This window comes from Mirounga leonina, unplaced genomic scaffold (assembly GCF_011800145.1).
Source record: "Mirounga leonina isolate KUSES-001 unplaced genomic scaffold, KU_Mleo_1.0 Mir_170, whole genome shotgun sequence".
NCBI classification, from domain to species: domain Eukaryota; kingdom Metazoa; phylum Chordata; class Mammalia; order Carnivora; family Phocidae; genus Mirounga; species Mirounga leonina.
In genome coordinates, this window is record NW_023270433.1 from 28,761,103 (window position 1) to 28,781,643 (window position 20,541).

A 20,541-nucleotide genomic window follows, 5' to 3' on the forward strand; every position below is an offset into this window, starting at 1 on the left:
TTTATAATATTGTAATATTTACCCTGCATAATATTTACCCTGAAGCTATATTTACCCTGTATAATTTATTTGTTCATTAATAAATACTTCTCAGCGCTGTGTAATATAACTGTGGGTACAGTAGATAAAAAGCCAGATTCTATGCTATCACAGGAATTACAATCTATCTGGGTTCAGACCATCATATGAAATTGTAGTTAACACATAAAATTAATGACCACAGTCATCATAAGATCTGAGAAGTGTCCATCAAATCTAGCAATGTGGATGCATGTTGTTGGAGTTCCTGTAACAACACTGTCAGCAGAATAATTAGAAACCAGAGTCAGTTTAGGGGTGAGTGGGATGTGAAGTGAATACAGCAAGTACTGCCTCATTTCATGACTCTAGAGGTGAGAATAGTGTTAAGAAGGTATTTGGAAAGAGATCTGGAGTCAAGGAAAGTGAATTTGTTTTTAAATTAAGATGAGAGTTAAACATATTCAAAGAGTAAGAGGAAAGAACTACGAGAGTGCCTGGGTGGCTCAATGGATTAAATGTCCAACTCTTGATTTTTGCTCAGGTCATGATCTCAGGGTCATGAGATCGAGCCCCATATTGGGCTCTGCTCCCTCTGCTCCTCCTCGTCCTCCTCACTTGCTCTCTCTGTCTCTCTCTCTTAAATGAATGAATGAATAAAATATTTTTAAAAATACAAAGGAACTGTTGGTCAGGTAGAAATAAAAATACAGACACTAAGGAAATTTTTAAAAAAGAGTAATTTATCTTAAGAGAGTAGAAAGGTATGGGATCATAACCACATCTAGAAAAACTATCTTTATAAAAAGATGAATGTCTCATGCATTATCATTTGAGGAAAGAAAGAAAGGATGTTGGATTTATTTTTATGGAAGTAAATAAAGTGTCCTTCTCATGCTTCTGTATTCTGAATGGAATTGGAACAGATATGATCTTCTGATGATCCTGAGGAAGAGAATGAGTTTCTGAGGACTGACATATGAGGATATTGATAAAATATGAAGCTTTTGTTGTGAATAACTAGAAAAATGTTGACTGAACAAAAGAAATGCAGAACAGTCATAGGGGCATGGTGGGTCACAGAATTTATAATTATATCAATTTTGTGGTGATGTGAGTTTTCATTAGTGTGGCTCAATTTCCATCATGTAGTGATAAAGATAGGTAGTTGAATTGGCCCAGGGTTTGGGTTTCACCAAGTAGGACTAAGAACAATAGGTGAAGTCATTTTAGTATAATGGAAAGAGAATGATTAAAATGATATCAAGGAGACAGTGTCAGGAGGTGGCTGAAAGGTAGAAGAATACAATGTTGCTGAAAAGATAAATACAACCCATGAAAAGGAACAAAGAAACAGTCTTTTATTTTCTGGTGAATAGATCCAAAATTGTGAGTTGTCCCCCCAGAGTCTTTACATGTCAGCAAATTAACATAGTAAAATTGGAAAATGAACAGATGGTCCCTGGAGCTGCCCATTCTTTTTCCAAAGCAGGCGATGGTTTCCCAAAGGACAGAAATTAAGTTACAAATAAAGGTAATATTTGATCTTTTTAGTTTTAGCAAGCATCTATCTGGTTGTTATCCACAGTGGCATCAGTCATCATCACAGCAAGTCATGAATTTTGTGAATTATTTTTCTGCTCAGTGGGGATATCTAATTTCAGGAGAAATCAAAGATTTTTTTTAAATTCCCACAGATTTAACAGAATCGATTTACAGAAAACTTTTTCAGAATAAAAATCTCAATTTTCCCACAGTGACATTGTGAAAGACGTCTCTTTATTACAGGCATTAAACTATAAGCAGTCTCCCTGAAAAAAGCTATGCCAAGAGATATGAGTATAGTGGGATGAGCAGGTTACCCAAAACAATAACAGGTGAACATTCCAGGAGCTAAGTGAAAAAGAGAAGAAAAAGTATCTTTCTTTTTAACAGTTAAGCACCTCTCTTCAGTGTTCTTACCTTGACTGACACAATACGCAGAAGAGAGATAGCTCATCATTTCTTTTCTATTCTAATTTAATTTCATTTAATTCCTTTCTATTCCTCTAATCTGGGTTACACAATACATACCATGGTGTACATTTAGTTCTGTTAATCAACCAAGCAGACTTTGAGCACCTCTTTTTTCATTCTGAATAATTCAGACCTTCAAAGTGATTTTTCTTCCATTATTATTCTGACTGGAAGAGACAGAAGAATATGTTTTTTTCCCATGAGTAGACAATAGCTTATTTGCAAAGTGACATGGTAGACCAAACCAGGGAGCATTTTTACTGAGTGCCTGTATGCATAGCAATACATGCTTCAGAAATAATTGAGAAGTGTGCATTTAACTCACAGCATATAAGATGAGACATGAAGATGAGATGTTGAATAGAAATATATCATAAGCCACTTAAATATCTACATTAAAATTAATCTCATTTTTCCATAGCACCTCTAGGGAGAGATATCACAAACACTCTTTTTTAAAAGGTAACATTATTAAGGAGTGCACTTGTCGTGATGAGCACTGGGTGATGTATGGATACTGTTAAATCACTATGTGGTATGCCTGAAACTAGTATAACACTGTATGTTAACTACACTGGAATTTAAAATAAAAATTTAAAAAGGTAACATTTATATTAGATACATGTATGTTATCTCTAAATTATATAGACATATGATAAAAATTTAAAAGGATTTATAAGGCAAGAAATGGAGAAAAATTTGAACTCAAGAAGCTCATGGACTATACAATGTTTCACTAATATTTGCTTTACTTATTATACTATAGTATACTGCAGTGTAGCCCTGCTGTACTCTGTCTCTGGCCTCAAAGGATCATGACGGTTCACAGAAAGAATACATACAACAAAATGATGGTAAAACACCAGCACAAATAGGGAATTCACAGTAGTTAAAATATAAATAAGACAGAAACATGTGCAAGCTCAAAGTTTTCTTTAGGCTTCTAAACAGCCAAATGAAAATGAAAACATGACCAGTAGATACATATTTTAACAGAGGAGAAAACAAATATCTCTAAGATAAAACAAAACAAAAAAAAAAACATTCATAGAATAAAACTATAGATGAAAGTTCACGTGTGAAGTTTCATAGTTGGAATGATACAATGAACAATATCCATATAATATTTCTACAGCAAATGTAGTAACATTCTTTATCTCTTCATTTTTAAAGCAACCTCAAATTAAACCCCAGTAAATGATATTGCAGTACAGATTACCAAAGGAAATTATAAAAAAAAGTCAATGAAATATGGTCAGAGTATGTAGTCTTCACATGGTCTGTCACACCCCAATGAAAGAATAATTCCATATGTGTGTGTGTCTATGTTTGTGTGTATCTGTATTCATTTAATATATCCAATTAAGCTTTTACTTTGCAATTATATATCATTTTTCTATTTTGTATAAAAAATTATTATCAAAGAACTCATGCCCTGAGCATAATTTCTCCTTTCACAGATCCATGGCTTTGCTTATGCTGTTACTTTTAGCAATCTATCCCACTTCCATAGTTGAAGAAATTCTTCAGAATTTAGGTCAGTACCACTTCCCCTTTGATCTTCCTCAGGAATCAGTATCTTGTTTCTCTGGGCCCCCGAAGAATATTTTTCCTCTTTTACAGCATTCTTCACATTGTGTAGCAATTATTTCCATGTTGGTCTCTTATCAGAATATGAGTTTTTCAAGGCATGCAATTTGCCTTACAACACGTAAGATGAGGATTTAATAAATACTTTCTAAATGAATGGACTAAAGAAAAACATTTTTAATAAGATAAGAAAGTATTAATTGATCTGGAATTCAATGCTTCAGTGTGTTCTGATAATCCCCTCAAACTATTTGAAAATATTTTTAGCTCAGTTTGTCTGGGGAGTTGATCTGCAGCTTTGATTACTCTCAGAGGAATCAATGATCCAGCCACTTATAGGATAGGAAATACTGGAGTAAAAACACAAACATTCTGAGGATGTTACATTTGTAGTCTTTTATATGATCATATGGTTTATCAGATTTTATAGCCCCTCAAATAGGAAGAATTTCTCCTGGGTCTCATAAATATTAAATACATCTACTATCTGATTATTATTTGCATTTATTTGGGGGGAAATATTATTTCTAGTGTTTCCTAGGGACTGTTGACAATGGAGGTCATATCATAGTCAAACATATTCTAGTTGACCTCTGTTTATTAGTTGCAAAAGGAATGACTTGCCTAAACTAAGAGACCCAACTGACAGTACTTTTAGACCAATTATTCATTAATGGAAGATGCAGAAGATGATTTGTTCTAGAAATCGCTATACTATGCTTAAATGACTTAATACTTGATGGATAAATTATACAATTGACACAGGAGATAACTGATAAAGGAGATTAACTGACATCTATATAATTGAACCATCATTTCTAGATCTTCAAACTAGGTGTACAACTGACTATTTCTAATTTCAGTCCCCATTTAAAAAGCTTTTTTTTTCTGAATTTATAGCATGTAACACATGAATTTAGGGTAAAACCCAATAAGTGAATTTGAATCGCAAATGTGCTTATACAATAGCTTGAGATAACTTAAAGGTTTTATTCTAAAAATATAACCAAAGTAATTATAATCATAATCAGCTTGATCTTATAAATCACCATTCTAAGATACAGATATGCATACTTAAAGATTCACACATTCTCAAGTTATCCATCTACGTCACCATTATACAAGTGCTTATGAGCAGCATAGGAGCATGTGCATAAATTTTGGAGGAGATAGAACCTGCAATCCAATTCCATTACCTCCATTTACTTGTATGATTTCCCTTCTTCCATAAAATAGACACAACAGATTGCTTTCAAAAACCAATAAGATAATATAGATAGAATTCCCAATCCAAAAGAGATTCTCTTTAAAGTTATTTCCTCCCCTCTTTCCCATCTGCTTGTGGTGCTATTGTTCTGTACATAATGAAATGTGTTATAATGAATATGCTAACATCATATTTTATTATTATTTTTATTTTTGTGAAAAGTAACTTGATAAATTGTCATCTTTTTCCTCAATTTTATTGAGAATAATTGACATATATTACTGTATAAGTTTAAGGTATACAGCATGATATTTGAGAGACATATATTGTGAAATGATTACTACAGTAGGTTCAACTAGCATCCATGTTCTCACACAGATACAATTTTTAAAAAAAGAAAAGAGGAAAAAAATTCTCCTTGTGATGTGAACTCATAGGATTTATTCAAATCCGTGTTTTTCAACCATTTATGCCTAGGACACACTTCAAAAATATCAAAAATTTTGGCAGCAGGAAAAAGAGTTAAAAGTAAAGATAATTGACTAAAGCTTAGAACTCACCCTCTCTAATAATTTTCTTTTTTTTAAAGATTTTATTTATTTATTTATTTCACAGAGAGAGAGATAGCGAGAGCAAGAACACAAGCAGGGGGAGTGGGAGAGGGAGAAGCAGGATTCCTGTTGAGCAGGGAGCCGGATGTGGGACTCGATCCCAGGACCCTGGGATCATGACCTGAGCCGAAGGCAGACGCTTAACAACTGAGCCACCCAGGTGCCCTCTCTAATAATTTTCATCCAGTGCCATGATCCCCACTCCTCCATAATCCCCACTCCTCCAATTTCCTCCAGAAATTGCCCTAGAAACTGATTCACCTCCACCAATTAACACTGTGTGTCCAGAGGAGCTCTGCAAAATCCCCTTGGAGTGGATTGCTCAGCTAACGGCAAAATCATCAAAGAGAAACCAAGGTATTACCTCTTAAAATATGTTTCACTTCTACATGCATTCTACATAAATTTAGGAGTTTGGATATTTTCTAGTTTACACATCTTTCCCATTTCCTCAAAACTGCAGTAAATGGCCATTCTAGTACTTTAGAATGTAAACAGTATTTCTGGTGCAGCATATAATTGTGAGATAACACTAAATTTAGAAAGAACTTTATTTACATTAAATTATATTTGAGAAATGTAGAATTTCTAAGTGCAGGATATGGATTCTTGAAATATTTATTTGGTTTTGGGGGGTTAAATTCTTTTTTTATTGAAATATAATTCGCATACGATGTTATATTAGTTTCAGGTATACAACATAGTGATTTGACAATTCTATCTTATATTATGCTGTGCTCACCATGATAAGTGCAGTTACCATTTTTCATCATACAAATATTGTTATTACAATATTATTTATTATATTTCCTTAAACTGTACTTTCATCCCCATGACTTATTTATTTTGTAACTGGAAGTTTATGCCTCTTAATCCCCTTTATCTCTTTCATCCATTCACCCAACTCCCTTCCCTCCCCTCCCCCACTTTGTTCTCTGTATTTATGATTCTGTTTTGGTTTTGTTTGTGCATTCATTTGTTTTGTTTTTTATATTCACATCTAAGTGAAATCTTATGTTATTCGTTTTTCTCTATTTGACTTATTTCACTTAGTATAGTACACTCTAGGTCCATCCATGTAGTCACAAATGGCAGGATCTCATTCTTTATAGCTGAGCGATATTCCATTACCTCTATAGATATAGATATAGATATAGATATAGATATAGATATAGATATAGATATAGATATATATGATAGATAGATATATAGATAGATGATGATAGATGATAGATGAGTATATGTAGTCATGATTCTTAATAAATGATCTGCTCTAAAGTCTCTATCTTAAACCACTCTCCTTTCACTCTAGGCAGATTTTCAGCTCTCTCTTTGACATCTAAATGTAGGTTCTTCAAACTCAAAATTTGCAAAACAGAATTCTATATATTCTTCTGTAAGCCTGGACTTTACTTTTTGTTCCTATTAACAGTGAATAGCCATCACATTATTCCTAGTTCTCCCCTATCCAAAGAATTTCCTTATTCTTTACGTAAAATCCCACACCAAATATTCTTTCAGAGATGAAATTATTCTTTTTTTTTTTGAGATGGAATCATTCTTAATTCCTTCTCTTATTTACATTTCCACTGTTCTAACTCAGATCCTCACCATATTTCACCTTAAATTTTTTAATAGTCTTCCAAAATGGGCTCCTATTGCCCATTCTCTCTCTCTTTTACTGTATATCTATCATTTTGCTGTTTTTTAATTAAATCAATATGATCGCTTATATTATTTCTGTTGTGGCAGTCTCAGTAATAAAAGACTAAGTGACTGAGCCTTGCCATTACAGATGAGCTTCTAAGGAGGGTTTAGTTCTAAGACAGGAGACTAAGTGGGTGGTTAGGGAAGGATATTTGCTTAATTTTCCAAAGGCAGAGAATTAGTCCCCAAATCTCTGAAGAATTTTTCCTCCACATAACCCTCAATCATCAGAGACTGTGAATAGAAGGAGTTTCCATATGTCCTTCACAAACTGAATCAGGCATCCTTCCCTCCTGGTCTTGACAATTCCACTTTCCCTGAAGGGTGGCAGAATATGTAATTCACCCTAAAATATGTCATTTTGGCATAGGATCATTTTGAGCTATGGGTCCTTGAAAAACAGCAGGTACGAGAAGGACACTCTAAAGCTTTCCTTTTCTTCCTGAAAGCAGGAAGTTAAACTCCCATATAAAAGATGTCCTCCTTATAACAGAAGAAAAGACACATTTTTATTGTCTTAGAATGGGAGTGAAGCTGAGGCAATTCCATACAAATAGACCTTTATCCTCTGCATATATTTAGTTTTCCACAATTGCCTCTCTTTCTTCAACCTAGTATAAAAATATTTAGGTTTTCCACTTCTTTCAGTCTTCATTTCCTTATGAGGGCTCCTGTGTCTCATAAAACCGATGTTAAATGAATGCATATGCTTTTCTCCTGCTAATATGTAATGCTAGTTTAATTCTCAGCTGAACAGGAGACCCCAAGAGAGTAGAGGTAAAGTTTTGCATCCCTTACATCCCCATGACTGAGTCCCTTTTTTCTTTATCTTCAATATCAGCTCCCTTCCACATTAAGCAACAGTCTATACTTAAATCCCTCAAAAAAAAAAAGGATTTTTTTAATGCTATTTAAGGTTGTTTAGAAAAATTCTGGGTTTTATCTATTTGCTTTCTGCTAAGAACTATCTTTAATAATTCTGGGGACAATGTTTCACTCTTAGAAATACGAAACTTTGACAGCTCCTTGGTCATGGTAAGGTGCAGAGAAGGATGTAAGGAAAAATAGCCCTGAACAGAAAGGTGCTTTCATCCTTTAGAGATACGTTTCTGGAGGGAAGAGGAAATCACTAAATAATTTCTCAAGATCTTCAATTTGTAATCAAGAATTTAATTCTTGTTTTAGCTATTTCCTGATTTTTGTTATTATTTTGTTTCTCTCTAATCACATGGTCAAGCTAGAGCGATAGAAAAAAAAGAGTTTCATCTGGGAAGTGCATAAGACAATTCCATGATTGCTATCAACAGTGACATGGCCGGGTCTTGAGTAAACTCAGAAAAACATTCACTGTGAAATAATGGAACATTGTATTTGTTTCATGAGACACATTGCTGGTTCTGTCAAGAAGATGTTAATATACTGTCACTCACAGTGATAACAATGAACTACAAAATAACAAACTTCACTGCCAGGAATGGCCAGCAATCCCTGTACCAATGGATGAAAGATTACTCCAAACTTTGCCATGAAAGAGAGAAGGCAGGGGGGTCAACACTCAGAGACGAAGACCCTTTGCTCTTCTTTGCTCCCGCTTTTATTGGTCCTTCAGGATATTCTTATCACTGTTTCTCAAGCACGTGATGTGTGACAAGGGGTCTTACTGAAACTGAGAGGATTTACGGGGAAGATAAAATATGCTAATCTGTGTGTTCTACGAAACATAGCCTAAGGGACAGTGCATACATCTCTTAGATCACAGGGCGGCTGTTTGGGCTGAGAGAGCTTCGGGGAAGGTAACTCCCCACAGCATTCCAGCGGCAGAGTGGTCATGCAGGCCTCGGCATTCCAAAGGCCCACACCCTTCTCTGAAACCTTCCCTGCCCTCAGCGGCCTCCCTGTTACATTTTAGCAAGCCAGGTATTATGGCTGATTTCATGCTCTGCATTAACCCCAACACTTCACCATCCAAAAAGAATTTTAGCAACTTCATATTTAGCATGAAATTTGACCCTTCTTTGTGTAAAAATGAAAGGAGGAAGGAAAGAGAAAATAACCAGCTTTTAATTGGCTTCAATGTTGTAAATACTTTACATATATCATCTTGCTGGATCCTCACAACTATAATAGTCTTATTCCAGTTTAAATCTAAGAAATTGATACTTAGAGGTTAATAATTTACTTCAAATCTTATAGACAGTAAGAAAAACAAAAAGAAATAGAACTGAAATTTGAATTCAGACATGGTAATTACTGTGCCCATGGCTTTGAACTACACAATGGTAGTTAATTGACAAAAAGTCATTATAACACTAAGATATCCCTAAGTAAAATAATAATTCTCTAACTTAATAAACTGATACAAAGACTTACGACTACTAGGCAAGCTTCAGAGGGTATGGGGAGGATACAAAATGGACAGCCAGGAACTCTGTACTTTATCAGTTAAAGTATAATAAATGAAATGAGTCCACAAAGTTGTACATATTATAATATGTAGGCCGATTCCTAAACTCTTAGAAAATTATAATTTAATACTTGTGATATTAGAGGTGAAAACTAGATGATCTGGGAAAAACAGAGGAAGTGATTGATTCTAGAGAGGAAGAGGGGATACTTTCAAATAGTCAAACAGATGCCCAAAAGATGGCTAAGGTCTCAGTGTATGGAAATGGGAAGAATATTTTAAGCAGCAAAAAGTGTGTATACAATGTGTAAAGGGGCAGTAACATGAAAAGTAAGTAATTCACCATAGTTATCTTTTTTTTCCCCTGTGGAAAAAGATATAGAATTAAAAATAAGAAAATAAATAGTATCCAGATGAAGAAGGGTTTTGAGTGTTAGAATAAGGTGATTATTACTTTCTTACTGTAAATCTATCAAAAAGTTTTGAGCAAGGAATGGACATTTTTAGAGATGGACTTTGGGAAGTTTTCTGTAGCTGTTTTATCTTTAATTTACTTGAAGGAAGTTGGGGTATGACAGCAGAAAGACTGGATTTATAAAAAGCTATTACAATAATAAAAGAGAGAAGATTAGGTCTTGAATTAGGGATCTGTAGAAATGGAAAGAAGAGGACACAAATGAAAGACATTGAGGCAAAGGACTTAGTCATTTTCATTAATATTTCCCTTTACTGCAGACTTTACTTTAATAATCAGCTAGAAGATGCTTCAATATGGCTTCTCAATGATCCCCATTCATTTAAGATTTTAATCAGGCAGTTACTGTCTGGTAATAAAATGACATTTAATGTTATAATGATAGGCCTTTCAAAGAGCTCTCATCAGTGATTGAGCTGGTGCTCCGTAATGAGTTGATCTGTATTTAACACACTGTGCTTAGTTTAATGAACTTAAATTTAATTTTTGCCAGAGCTGAGAGCTTTAAATCAAAGCCATGCCATTGTGTCTTCACTAGAAAAGTTTTAAAGACTCTCCCATAAATGTACATTGCAGAATTATTCTTGGGTGGGCACTTAGAGAATATTTCTGACTTTTTCTAAACTTGATAATTTCCTTGTTCAGCCACTGTTTAAATCATCAGTTCTTCACCAAATAATTCACGAGACTTTACAGCTAGAGGAGATAAAACATATTGTCTCCAAATTTCTAAGGTTAATGAAGGATGACTTATGAAACATAACATAAAAAAGTTGGGATTAAAGATTGTTTTCTCTAAAGTCAGTGGAAAAGGAAATTACATAATTCAGACAGTTAAGGGATATTTGGTTTGTACTTCTTCCCAGCTCTATCTGTCTGTCCGTCTACCTATCTATCTATCTACTTATTATTTATCTCTAGGTAGATATTTATCTGTACATTTGTTTGCAAGTTAATCATTTCAACACAATATTGCTTTATATCCATGTAATAATTCCTGAAACATACCTTTTAGGCAACTAATAACAAGTAGGAGACAGAACTATTTAAAGATTCCCATTATTTGTATACCTTATCTTAATATCATGAGACATAATAAAAATTACAATAACACTAATGAAACTCTCACTAAGGAAAGGGAGCAACTTACCTGCCATTCAAATTGTTTTTATCTGACCATGTTCTCTTATTGTCCAAATGAACATGTAAGTTTTAGTTATAAGTTTAATGTGAATATAATTTCAATGTAATATTCTTTTTTTATGTATATTCTCTGTAGCAGAGAATATACGTAATCAATTATACCTTCTTAGTATTTATTATAATGAAAAATGGCAATCTTGCAATAAACGTCTTTATGCCCAGAGATTCATTTTTTTCCCCTTTAGTGTAATTTAAAATACTCTTTTAGAATCCAAGTGACATGATACTTAACATACCAGTCTAATCTGTTTGGTAGCATAAGGAATTTGGGGCCAAATCTTTTTCTCATTTAAACATAGCTCTAGATGTACATTTTATAAATTGTTTTATGAATAATTTTAGAAATACTAGGCTTTTCAAAGAAAAGAATGTCTGCTCAGACCTGTAACAATTTTTAAGAGAACTGTTCTATCTCAATGTATGAGCTCATGTTAGCCAATCTCTTGGGTTAAGTATTCTAGATCTATAGAAACCATTTCTACTGACCCAAGGACTTAAACACAACCTATTTGTCCAAGAAAATGAAGCTTTTAATAAGGAACCGAAAATAAAAATGTGTTCTCATTTCTTTTGGCACTTGAGGGGAAACCCTGTAGAAGAGCTGAGAGATATAACTATAAAAAATGGCTTCTGGGAGAAAGCAGCCACTACTTTTCATGAGGATAATGTGACATTTTAAAAGCAGCACATTATAGGCTATAGAAGGAGGGGTCCCAAAGGAGAAATTACAATCATCACATAAATTAAATATTTCCTAAATGTAATTTAGTTCTCTTCCTACTAATAAAAGTAAGAACTGCTTTAAAGTATAGATCCAGGTCATAAATTATAACCATATTAAAGAGGGCCTTTGTGGTCCACTGAACTAAGGATTATTTGAAGTTAAAGGAATTATAACCCTGTCAACAGAATTCACAATGATATGCAGGCTACTGAAATATTTTGCTTTATTTGATCAATATAGGCAGCTTCTCATGATCACTCATACCTCAGAGAAGATGCTTGGCTCCAGGGAATGATTTTGCCTTTCTACCATTGTAAATCCACTGAATTGTTGTCAATATTGCCCTTCACCTCATGTCTGAGAAATCCATCCACATTCCAGGTATCTGCATAGACTTTTCAATTTGGATTTCTATTTTCAAAGCTATTAAACATGAACTTTTAACAGCCATTAAGATTATAGCTAGTGTTACCTCCCATACTGCTGGATGAGATTCAGCAGCTCACATAAGCCTTGGTTATCTTGGCATGTGTGTGAAAGCTATTCACTATTTAATTACAGAACTAAAACTTTACTGTAAAAGCTCATCTAAGGTAGCTAATCAAGCTCTGATACATGTCAGTAATAAGCATAAAACCCAGTACTTCCCAAAATAAATGGTAGATTTATATTAGTACACATTTGGCATCATGTAGGACCTCTTTGACTTTAAAATAGGCAGTAGATCAATCATTTCCATATGTGCCGGTCAGGATCAGCCTCCTACTACAAACTGAGTTAGGTAGGCCATCATCCAAGTAAACATTGTGATTCACTTTTGAAAAACTAGCCATGGACCTTCTTGCACTGCTAAGGAAGAACTAACTAGATAAATCACTAATTTCTTACTCCCAGAATATCCTAACTGTATAGATATCACATTAAACCCACTATTGGATTTTATGCACTTAAGGAGAGACATCATCCATCTTAATTTTCAGATTGCTTTTTGGCAGGACATTTAACTGAAAATTTTTAACAGGTACTCCTGATTCCCTATTGTACCATAGTCCTCTCAAAATTAAAATAAAAGAAGAGGAAAACGGAGAGTGAGACAAACCATAAGAGACTTGTAACTCTAGGGCACCTGGGTGGCTCAGTCGTTAAGCGTCTGCCTTCGGCTCAGGTCAGGATCCCAGGGTCCTGGGATAGAGCCCCGCATCGGGTTCCCTGCTCCGCAGGAAGCCTGCTTCTCCCTCTCCCACTCCCCCTGCTTGTGTTCCCTCTCTCACTGTGTCTCTCTCTGTCAAATAAATAAATAAAATCTTTTAAAAAAAAAAAGAGACTTGTAACTCTAGGGAACAAACTGCGGGTTGCTGGAAGTGGGTGGGGGGATGGGGTAACTGAGTGATGAGCATTAAGGAGGACAGTTGATGGAATGAGCACTGGGTGTTATATGCAACTGATGAATCTCTGAAGTCTACCTTTGAAACTAATAATACAGTATATGTTAATTAAATTGAATTTAAATAAAAAAAATTAAAAAGTAAACCACCAAATTTGTATCCCATGTGAAAAATATTGGACAGAATAAGAGGATAAAAGATTATATAGAACTTGTGTGTGTGGGGGGGTGAGTTTGGGTATCCGTGGGTGGGTATTAGAAATATCAGGTCCTGAGCAGAACAGCATATAATTTGCTACTAGTAAGAGGTGTTGGTGTGCTGAAACAGTAAGCCTGTTGCAAAAAAACATGATTTTTTAGAACAGGGAAGAACACTGTCTTGTGAATACATAAGGGCAGTTAATAGTTCCACTCAAATGCAGTATAGTGCTAAAAGGCCACAGAGTAGTAGTAAGTAAATGCAGATGCTTTTAAAGACAATGTGAAACACTATTTTACTGCGGTGGTTATTGCCTGGCAATTATGCTGACTTGTTTAGTGTGGCTTTGAGTCTTTTTTTAATTCTTTCAAGTTTAGGGGCTAATGTTCCAGTGTCCAAAGAGTGCTGCCAACACAAAAGGATCAAGAATTCCTGCCTCAACAGGAATGCACAACAAACACACAAACACACACACACACACATTAAATTTGAGTCAGAAGATTTGTCTTCCAACTGTAAATAACCCGTTTTGTATCCTCAGACATGACACTGTATATTTCTAAGCTGAGGCATGACAATCAGTAAGATAAGCATAATAATACCTCCCAAATAGCAAGATCTTTGGGAAGTAAAATCAATGAGATACTGCATGTAAAAGAGCTTTGTACACAAGAAGGGAATTTAGAAAGAAAGGATTTCCAAATATCTTAAAATAGAAATCTCTGGGCATGGGATGTAAAATAGTAATGGAAAAATAAAGACAGATTTACAGACTATGGGGCTTGAATAGTAAAGAGCAGATAGCAGGAGCGTACTCAGTTGTCATGTGCAAAGCAAACAGGGACCAGTCTTGGAAACCAAGCAGATGGAGTTATGTGTGTCTCAGTTTTGTCAAAAGTTGACTGACGACTGCTCCATCCCATGGCCTATTGCAGAGGCTATGATATTTCAGGTTGTATGCTGTGCCTTACCTAAAATATTATGGCTCCATGTCCCCTCGGGAGAGGTACAAGCAGTTGCATCAAAAGCCAGATGCTTGGCCACCCTCCCCATTAAAATAGAATTTCCTAAAACTGAATGAATTGGAATAACTGAAATAGGTAATACCTGGATTACTTAAATAAACTTTGGAAGAATTTATGTTATAGATCAAATCCAGCTAATTTTTATCAAAGTTTACTCAGTTCCTGAGTGTGTCTATAAGGGTATATGCAAAGACCCTGAGAGGAAGAGTTTTGCTGTTTGATCTTTCAATTCAGCTTCCCTAATGGAAATGTTAGCACTTTATAATCTTTAGAATACATGAGAGTAGAAATTTGTAACTCACAGAAAAAAATAGGAATAAAAAGCACTGAGAAGAAAAATTTCCATTTTTTCCTTAATCCCTCTTACTTTGTTATTCTTGACCACCCCCACTAGAGATGAAAAGGTTGATATTTACAGTTGTGACATTTGTATGAATGATGTCTTGTGTAGCTAAGTGTTTTTCATCACAACATAGTTTTTATATCTCAAAAATATTTTTAAGTTATTTTAGTAGAGTCCTTCAGGCTGAAGTACAAGAACACTAGACAGTAATTCAAATCCACAGGAAGAAATAAAGAGCACCAATAAAGGCAACAACTACGTGGATACATATTAAAATATTATAAATGTATTTATTTGTATATCTTTTTCCTCCGATCGGATTTAAAAGAAAACTGCATGAACAAATGATCATAAAACTGTGCTCACGGGTTTAGAAGATATAAAGATATAATTTTTATGACAATTTTTATGAACATCTTATGACAGAGAATGAAACTATGTCGGAGCAAAGTTTTTGTACTGAAAATAAGGTGATATTAATCTGAACTCGATTGTTTAAAGTTAAAATGTTAATTGTAGTCCCCAGGGCGACTGTTCTAAAAATAACTCAAAAATAGGTAAAAGGAAGAAAAGGGAATTAAAATGGTGCACAAAAAGTATGTTTTTAACCAAAAGACAGAATTGAGAATAGAGAAACAAAAAAAATATATAAAATTTATGGAAAAAATGGCAAAATAGCAGATGAATCCTACCTTATCAGTAATTACATTCTATGGAAATGAGTAAGCATTCAAAAATTCAATCAAAAGGCAGATTGCAAAATGAAATTTTTAAAAAATTAATACCAATATGCTCTATACTACAAGAAATACACGTTAAATTCAATGACAAAAAGTTTGAAAGTAAAAGGATCAGAAAAAATGAACCCTGCAAACAGTAAATAAGAGAGAGCTGGGAGGTGCTGTACTAATATCAGATAAAAGGTGTTACTGGAGACTCTTCCCTAAGATATCCATTCAGTGAGGACAAATCATTGCCAAGTTTGAAATGAACAGGAGACATGATGGCTATTTATGCAGCACCTCTCCTGTTTCCCGGCTCAGACTGGATCAGCACGGACTCCACCACAGCGAACACCCCAAACGCACCCCCAGCCAATACCCAGCCCTTTCTGTGTTCATACCACACTGGAAACTTGTCCGTGGAACTGTCCCCCATTCTGAGGTGGAGATTAGCGGAGGAGATATGGCCCATCAGTGGCCTAATACTTTACATCTTGCTTTAAATTAAGTTCCATTGCAGCAGCTGAGTGTTTCTTGTCATTATATTGAGATTCATTGTTCAGAGATATAAAGAGCATGTACTCCTTCCCTTCTTAGTTTTTTTTTAAAAAGAGCTTTTCCCATCCCCCCTTTTCTTTGGCCTCTGTTTGTGAGGGAGAGTAACCTCCCAGTCCCATGCTAGGTCTGTGGAGTCCAAAAGCCAACTAACCAAGGCTACTCCGCATATAGCCACACAACGGTACATTCAAACCGAGCTGTCTGCGCCCTCTCTGGGGTTGGGAGAAGAAAGGAAGTTTGTAAACCTTTAACAGGTGTTTGATCAGGAGACACTCTTCTGTTGAGTCAATTGAATAAAGAGCCATATTAGTCTCTTCGCCTGCTCTGTGCCCACAACCCATGGAGCTGGATGTATTGTGTTTCAGCTGTTCTAGAGTGTAGGAGGGTAGAGAAAGGGGAATCCACTGGACCTCTACAGAACTCCTTTAAGGCTACACCAACAGGAGGGAAACAGTGTAGGTCTCCACAGCCTCCAACAGGATGGGAAAGAAAGTGCGTTTGGGGGTCACTGGCAGCTATTCCTCACAAATGGATTATGTTTCTCCCCTATTGTGAATGCAGAGTCCAGCCACTCCAAAATTCCACTTTCAAATCCTGTGAAATATGAAGTTCCTTGCCTCTTTAACCATTCTGAAGCGGAGTGAGAGAACCAGTATCTCCTCTCCTTCCCGTACCTATACATGTGGTGAGGGAGCTGGGGAAAGTCTGATTTAGCCAGGTCCTTTCTCACTGGGAAAACCATCTGAATAGTTTAAAGTACTTTTGTTATATTTTTATTTAAATAAATATACACTATAAAAGGAACATGTGAGCAATTGGACCACTAAGAAAGTTCAATGAAGAAATCTAGAAATGAGTAGGCATGCAATGCCACTGTCTCCCTCCTTCCCTTACCCCTTGTCACCACTGAGAAGTTAAAAGAGAGAAAAATGTCCCCTCCCATTCTCTAACCCCAAAGTTATGGGATACTCTAGACATATACCTCCAAATAATGCACAGACAAAAGACAGCATATGGCCATTCAAAAAAATAAGTACATTAGGGAACGATAAAAACCCACAATCATGATAAAAGAGACCATCTTGAGAGTACAACTAGCATCTGGATTATTAGATAAATCTAAGTGTATACAGATTTTCTAGCGATTTTCTAGATCTGTAATCCACTTCCAAGCTCACTTAGGTGGCAGTCCCCATTTCCTTGCTGGCTGTCATCTGTCATCTTCAAAGCAGTGATGGCATTTTGAGTCCTTTTCACAATTCCAGTCTCTCTGATTTTCTGTTCTGCTACCAGCTGAAGCAAATTCTCTAGTTTTAAATGGCTCTTGTGGTTAGATTGAGTCCACCCAGATAATTTCCCTTCTCACTATCACAATGTCAATTGATTAGTAATCTAAATTGCATTTGCAATCCTTTTTTCCATGTACTTTAGCATAAGTATGAGTATGATATCATAATATTCTCAGTCCTGAGGATTATGACAAGAAATCTTTTCATCTTTTTTCAGCAAAATTTCTATACATATTCATCCATTAACCATATTAATAGAGTATACATTATGGTATTATTCAATGAAAACCAATTCATACACCATGTTGTAACCATAAAACCTTGGTTAATTAGATAACAGTAAATACAATGATGAATGCTAATATGTGCAAAGAACTTCAATGAATATGACTTCCTTAAATACATGAATGATCCTGGACTCATTCATTTGTACACTTTATTCGCTTTATTAGTGAGTTCAAAATTACTAAGTTATATCCATATTATAAAACACTCACCTAATAAAAGCTTTGTATTGAGGAAAAAGAATTATCCCCAGTGACAAATAACAAGAAAATGAAGATTACTTTGTATGTAAATGTATAGACATTTACTAAGGAAAGAGAGAGATCCAGGAGGATAAAGGATAATGCCATATTTCCCCCTCCAAAAAGTGACTACAGTGCTTAGCAAAGAATCAAGAATATTTGCTTCTGATTTGTTTTGAATTTTGATGAATTTTTCTATTGCTTATATGGTGGTGTATTTGCTTGTACTTAATATAATGTCATTATATAAATTACAAGTAACTTTAAGGACTGTCAGCATTAACTGAAGATCTTTAAGAATGACTCTCTCTGAGATTAAGAATTCCTCATATCAGTGAGGTCCTATGATACATGTCTTTCTCTGATTGACTTACTTCGCTCAGCATAACACCCTCCAGTTCCATCCACATCGCTGCAAATGGCAAGATCTCATTCCTTTTGATGGCTGTATAATATTCCATTGTATATATATACCACATCTTCTTTATCCATTCATCTGTCGATGGACATCTTGGCTGAGGGTTGCTGGAGTGGGGGTTGAAGTGGGAAGGATGGTATGGCTGGGTGATAGACACTGGGGAGGGTATGTGCTATGGTGAGCACTGTGAATTGTGCAAGACTGTTGAATCACAGATCTGTACCTCTGAAACAAATAATACATTATATGTTAAGAAAAAAAAAAGAAGAAGATAGCAGGAGGGGAAGAATGAAGGGGGGGAAATCGGAGGGGGAGACGAACCATGAGAGACTATGGACTCTGAAAAACAAACTGAGGGTTCTAGAGGGGAGGGGGGTGTGAGGATGGGTTAGCCTGGTGATGGGTAGTAAAGAGGGCACGTTCTGCATGGAGCACTGGGTGTTATGCACAAACAATGAATCATGGAACACTACATCAAAAACTAATGATGTAATGTATGGTGATTAACATAACAATAAAAAATTTAAAAAAGAATGACTCTCTCTTATCTATTCAGAAACAAATACTGTTCAGCACATTGGCCTAACTTCCCTCTCATTTAAAACAAAACAAAGCAAAAACAAAAAACTGCAAAAATCTATCTGAAGAAGTTTGAACAAAAAGAAAAGCAAAGGACTTCATAGTTACTATATGAAAGTATTAGTAACCTGTCAATACTTTGAGGAATCGCTGCTAAATATGGTCCACATTAGACAGGATGTAAAGGAATGACTGAAGATGGACTCATTAACCACTCAAAAAGCAACATTTATTAACTATAAACTGAATGAAGGACTGTGATTGTATTAATACAAATGTAAGTAGGGGAGTTGTGGGATGGAGAAGAATGGGTTATTGCTCTATTGTTTTTCAATTATTTGGTGGTTGGTGTATTAGTTATTTGCTGCATAACAAATTAGCATAGATCTCAATGGCTTAAAACAAAAAAAAATTATTATTCACCCACTATTAGGTTTCAGAGACATTGCTATATTCTGTGGAAGCAAACCTTGATGCTAGAGGTTTTCTCCTTGAAAGGTATGGAAGATGAATTTCTGACTTGCAGAATATCCCCCACAAAGCCTGACCCAGCGGAAAAGGTGGCCTAAAGAATCTAGCTTCATTGGTCCAAGCTTGAGGACCTTGGATCCTGGCAGAAGTGAATCAGAGAGTTTGAGGGACGGGAATAAATCTGACAGATGACGGATAATTGAATCTGACAGTTTTCCAGGGACATATCTCATGGTTTCTGAAACCCTTGTCCCTGCTGGGTCTCCTCTGACACTCAGAAACTGTGTTGTGATTGTTGACAGTTATGTGATAATGCACTTTTCCCTTCCTTTTGTCTGGATAAGAGGAAGCCCTGTTGACCCAGGAATTCCCACCTAAAAGCTGTCGGCGCCTGGAGTTTCTCCTTGTATCTTTTCAGGTATGCTGAGATTTCTCCCCCTCAGTCCATATTACTCTTCTATGATCAGGCCCCAAACCTGCATGTGGCCCTGAGCTTCGGGATTGTCAAAGACCATAATATGAGACCTGGTTTCGTCTGGGTCTGGGCTCAGCACAGAGCTGATACTGATTTGTCTATTTCCAGTGAGCCTTCCTGCTTCTTGCCTTTTTTCTGGGGACAAATCCACTGAAAACAGCTCATCTTTGTCCCCATTTTCCTTTTGGAAGAAATCTGTGTGTTCTCTGACAAGACTGGTGGAGTGTTCCTCTTTCTCAGCCATTGAAACTACATTCTTCTTCTGATTTTTCCTTGTAGCCTGAAGCTTAGGGTGCCCCAGCAGGCATAGCCTGCTTCTTCTGACTTCTCTATTAGTAACCGACACCTAAGAAGCTGCTGGGTCCCCAGTGGGTCCACTCTGGGGATGAGACTTAAAGAGCCAAGAATCCAAGCATTTGGAAGCTAGTGGCAATGCAGTGGACAAGCCTGAGGCTAGAGCTGGGCTGAACTCTATGTCCAAATGCAGATTTATGTCATTGGGAAGCTGCTTTTTAAAGCATGGTTGTCCTGGGTCTTGGGTGATCTGCATGCTTAGTGGTGTGTAGTATTCCTTGTTAAAGACCCTGGACCATACA